The following is a 6,028-nucleotide window of genomic DNA, read 5'->3' on the forward strand; positions in this document are numbered from 1 at the left end:
TCTTAACCAGTTTTTTCGGCTTTGGGCGGATAAGCAGGAGGTCGAAAGCATGTATAAAACGAGAGTGGATATTAGTGACATACCCATAGTTTTCGGGGTTTGCTGAGATGAATAGTTACATTCTCGATGTCGTTCAACCCTAACTTTAGTCCTCACCGTTACTGATGGGGGCTGAACAATTGTATGTTCAAAATGAACGATATTAGTGTTGGATCAAAAGTTTACCGGGTCGCTGAGATGAATAGTAACGCTTCTGATTCCTTTCAAATCCAACTTTAGCCTCATCATCAATGGGGGAGGGATAATATCCGAAATGACAGATATTAGCTCTCTTTCATACACAGTGACTAAGTTGCGCAACTGCTTGTGAAGCACTGCTTTAAATTGGAGCTTTCACACGTAGCTTTTGAACGCAAAATGCGTTAAACGGATTGAAGTTCAACGCCAACTGACTGAAGTGTACTGCGAATCGTACATGGATGTCAAAAACGTCCACAAATGGTGTAGGGACTTTGTGATTAGTTGTACTGAAATTCACGGCGAACGAAGAGAGGAGCGGGAGACCATCAATCTCCGATGAGACAATCGCGAACGTTGAGCGAACCAGTGATTAGTACAAGTTCCGTAAGTTGAAAGAACGTATGGTTGGAATGCGCTTCAGCAACGACGAAAAGGTAAAAGATGAGGCTCAATTTGTTGTTCAAACACATGGCAGCAAGCTGCTATGACATGGGCATTTAAAAACTGCCACAGCGTCTGCAAAATGCATCGACCGAAATGGCGATTATATAGCAAAACAGATGTACAGAAAAACAGGGATTGTGTACAAGCTTTAAAATAATGTAAATGTTATTGAAAATAAGCTTTTCTCTGGATTTTTTATTACTTAAATGTAACTTCGTAAGAACCTACAGAAATAATAATAATAATAATAATTATTATTATTATTATTAATAATATGAATATTAATATTATTATATGATATGTATTTATATACATATGCATATTATTTAAACAGTATTATTCTATTTATTCGGGTATAAACAATAAAAGCATGAAAAATTTGCAGGTTACATATTGTAAGGATCCCCACATCACAACACAAACACAGGTATAACGAGTGCCATTATTTACAAAAGCAGACGATACACTAAGGAGGAAGACACGAAGGAAACCGAAAGGAGACGGACCACACGAATTGATCCGAAGAAGGACGAGCAACCCGAAGAGGACAAATAAAAGACGGACCACAGAAGGACCTAGCATCAATCTGACCACTGATCAGCTAACCAACACCTGCTTCGAGGTCGCATTGGACTAGGGGTACACCTTTACCTTAACCCGAGGTCGCATTGGACTAGGAATCCTCATTACAACCAAAACCTCACTAAACTGCCTTGGGCTGAGGGAGTTTTTCCTTCAAGATTCACCTAAACCTTGCAGGTGCCTTGAATACTGCTTTGAGAGAAGGGGCACCGTGCAAAACACCAAAGTCCTTCATCTTGTCAATAAGAAGAAAAGACACTGTTTATTCTTTGTAGATTAAAGACATTGTACTTAGGAATTTTTATAATAAATTGGTGAAGGGGAAAAGACGCGCCCGGACCGTTATTTAGACTCTATCTAAAAAAAATCATTTCAATATAAATGTTTAATTATACCCTCCCTAATCAAAACATTACAACCGTCTACCTAATATGTCGTATGTGTACTTTTTGATTCGCAGGAAATCAGCAATGTGATTTGGCATGAAAACAATAAGACCTTGGTAGGTCACTAGAGAAATGGTGCATCACATCTGCACACACAAGTTCCTTAATTTTTGTAAAATCAGCGAAGGGGTCGATGATCTCGAATCTGACTTTTAAAGAGATCCTAAAAGTGCTGAATTTGATTAAGATCGAATTTACCACTGTATTCCTTGAACCACTACAGTACAACGTTGACCTTGTAACAAAGGAATGTTGTCCTGCTCAAGATCCAAATCCCAACTGGAAACATGGCCAACATGAATCGATGTAATTGACCAGCAATGACCTCTCAATGGCTAGAAGTCGTCATAGTGCCCTTCACACGCACTACTGGGACCATGTATGACCATATGAAGGTTCCCAAATCATAATAAAGTAACCACCGGCCTGTCGTCATCTCTAGAGTACGTCTAGAGTAATTGTTTCCCTGGAAGACGACGGATTGTGATTCAGGCACCGATGTAAGGAAGGCAATACCGTGATTCTTCGGACCATGTAACATTACAATTGCCCTGCGGCCCAATGACGATGGGCATGTGCCCATTTCAGTCGTTAACGAAGATGCTGTACTGGTAATTGTGCTACAATTTGCGCCATAGCCTGTTTTACCAACCTCGAAAGTCTATGGCCTCCGACATCTTTAATGAGGTGTGGCCGTTTTACGCCTTGTGCTTTGATGCTTGTTTCACCGTGATTTTCTGACCTCTGAAAGACACTAAACACAGCATCTCACGAACACCCGACAAGTTACACTGTTTCCGAGATGCTCGCTCCCAGCCGTCTGGTCATCTCAATCTGACTCCTATCAAACTCTGATATAGCGACGGTCTTTCCCATTCTACACACCATAATCACACTGACTGGTCGAATGAGATCTCTGTCAGCATTTGGCGAGCGATTCTCTTATGTCCCCTGACTGTTACGTTAACCGCCTACCAGTGTGCTGTCATGCCTATGTACATTGCTACTGTCCTGCAAATCAAAAGTGGACATGCTATATATTAAGTAGGTAGCCTAATAGTCAGGCTGGTCAGTTTATTCTGCTGAATATATAATAGATCATATCTGTAATTTTACATAAAATTCCATGGAACTATAAGTAGTTTCTAAATACAAATTTGTGCTTAAAGCTTTCACTGTTGTAAGATGTCAACATGTTTAATGTCAGTTTGGATGGGTAGAGTTATCCAGAAATCCCGAAAACATTATAATTAAAATAATAGTTCTGAAGCATGTTATATTAAAATTCTATCATGTTACAAACTGAACTTAAAAAAGAAATAAGCAACCCGATTTATTCTGTATCTTCTAATAACAGTTTTAACTGGTGACGTTGTTCTGTAATTCAGCTATCGTGGAGGTAAAATAATGTGGTGAGAAAGGGTTTTGTACTGTGAGAGTTGATGTGTTTCCTATGAGCATAATTCTATTTGAGGAAACTTTTGTCTTTTGCAGCGTTGTGTTTATTTTGATGAAGCAAAATAACCTTTTGTTATGCCTTGAGTCCTGAGACGAATATTCGGACCCAAGAGGAACGGGAAATGGGGAATGATGGAAACTTCATAACAAGGAACTATATAATTTATACGGTTTATCAAACATTGTTAGGGTCATCAAGTCTAGGAGGCTCAGGTTTGGCAGATCATGTAGTTAGGATGGAAGAAAGTAGGAACGCTTTGGAAATCATAACTGGAAGACCAATCGGAAAATGGTCATTAGGAAGACCTAGGCTCAGATGGAAGGACAATATTAAGATAGATATCACAGAAATAGAATACAAAGTAGAAACTGAATCCAGTTGGCTAAGGATAGAAGTCAGTGGAGAGCTTTTGTAAACACGGTATTGAACCTCCGGGTTCCATAGACCATAGACCTAGTAAGTTAGTTATACCTTGATCTTAGTACAGCAATCTTACAAAGGTGGACATAGGAATACAGTATGTAACTCGTCCAGCATCTTGAATTTAACAACTTGTCGAAACATTGTTTGTATACCCTTTACTTCCTTTCTCTGTCCCATTTTTGACATTTCTCCAGTATTTCCAAAAGGTAAGGAAGGAAAGCCCATTCTTCTTCTAAAGATTTTCCACTTCTATCCATTCTGAAATACGACAATAAAAAAACTAAGTAAAAACAAGAGTATTCTTAAGAAAATAATAAGAAAAATGAGGAAATCGATTACCAATATCTTGATGCGTATTTCCCTAACGGAGGAAAAAAGGAAAAAAATATTACGCCGAGATCAAAAGTCCATATTCACAGATTTTTCTTTTTTTTTCTTTCTTTTCTTTTATAGAAAAGAAAAATGAGTAGCTTTTTTTCTTTCCTGTTCTTCAGATTTCAATGCGTTATTCTCTAGCACCTAATAAGGAAGTTGGGAATCCCTTAAAATATTTCTCCCAAGCTGTCTTCTGGACGACCTACGCCTTTGTTTCTCTCTCGCTTCCTCTTCCTCTTTTTGTCCTCTTTTTGCTCACACTCAATTCATTCCCACCTTTCCTAACCTTTTCTCCTTTTTTCTCACGTTTCTGAAAAGAAGAGTAAGAAGGCAACGTTGAGAAACGAAAGTGAAAATGGAAGGAGCTGTTGATTAAATGGCTTTCGGTGTGTGTGTGTGTGTGTGTGCTGTAGCTTCTTAAGATTCCAATGAAAGGATTAGTAGAGAAAAAACAGCGGAGAGATTTTATTTATAGCCACCAATTAACACAGGCAAATTTAATGACTTCGTTTTTATGTTTGTTTATTCAAAGTGAAAACACTAGAAGCAGCGCATTTTTTCATCAAGCATAAATCTGTAAACATGCACACTTAACAGTGCACATTTGTCTGATAAATTTAATATGATAATATTCGTATGTAAACTCTGACTATGGTTTGTAAATACAGTAAAATTGATCTTATATTTGTGGAACACTTCAACATTACAAAGTAATTTCGCAGCCCTCTCCGCTGGTCTGGTGTCAAGCGCGCGCATGAGTTCCGGTTTTTATTCCCGGTAGGTGAACATTGAAATTTCAACGCATTGCGGTGCTTCAGATTCCAACTTAAACTAAAAGTCCACTCCTCGTATATTCTCTGTACTGAAAAGAGTCACTAACTTTCAGCAAGTAACAACAATTGAAATAATTCCGAATTTGCCGTAGAAAAAATATGCTTTAACACTAATATTTCAAGTCTTTCTTTCATTAACAAGAAGTTACTTCTCGAATTTTTGATACCTGAAAGAAAAGTTTGTGTTCAGTGTGTGTGAATAACATGGATTTCCCAGAACTGTTCTGGCGGAGAATAATTAGTAAGATGTGTCTTTATAACCAAATCCTTCCATAAACATGCCCTTACAAGTAAAATTTATATATTATTAGGAAGAGGAAGAGAAACTGGTTGGGACATTGCCTAAGAAGAGATTGTATCATGAGGGACGTCCTAGAGGGTATGGTGGCCGGAAAGAGAGGGAGAGGGCGAAGGAGACTAAAATTAATGGATGATATAAAAACAGAAAGATCATACGCGAAGACGAAGAAGTTAGCGGAGGACCGTGGAGCATGGAAGCTTCTCAACTGCGGCAAGTGACCTGCCAATAAACGCAGAATACCTATGATAATGATGATGACAAGTAAAATGTAAGGTTTTGATAAGTAACCTATAGGATACAAACTAGACTAAGGAACCAGAAGCAAAAGGTACCATCATTATTATTACTGTTGTTGTAGTGAAAAAAATTAAATGAAATCTTTTAGTTTTACGTCCAACAGTCATGCCAGCTATGCTAAAGGAGACGGTGATGAGAAATTAATGATGGTGAAATGAAGAAAGTGGCAGGAAACGGAAGAACCCCAAGAAAACCCACTACAAAGTTCACTTGGCGTAAGCGGGAATCGAACCAGGGACTCTACGCATCAGAGGTAAACGCTCTACCACTGAGCCACCGAGGCCCATATTGTTGTAGTAGAGTTTATTTATTTATTTATTGTTTAATTTTATGTCCCAGGTTTATGTCCTATATGTCGAAGAAAACCGATGAGAAATAAAATTGAATGCTTACAAAATAAATTGGTGAAATGAAATTTTAGTAGGAAACAAGAGTTCTTAGAGATACGTCCACGGACACAGTGATGACCACTACTAACTTACATGGACTGGAAACCAACCAGGGACTCTTCCGACCAGATGTAAACGCTCTACCACTGAACCATCGTGTCCACCCAATAGTGTTATTTCATATTTTGGCACCGGGGAGAGGGGGGCAAGATTGTCCACCGACATAACAGCTTTATGTT

The sequence above is a fragment of the Thermobia domestica genome, chromosome 1 (assembly GCF_964235325.1).
Source record: "Thermobia domestica chromosome 1, izTheDome1.hap1.1, whole genome shotgun sequence".
Classification (NCBI taxonomy): Eukaryota; Metazoa; Arthropoda; class Insecta; order Zygentoma; family Lepismatidae; genus Thermobia; species Thermobia domestica.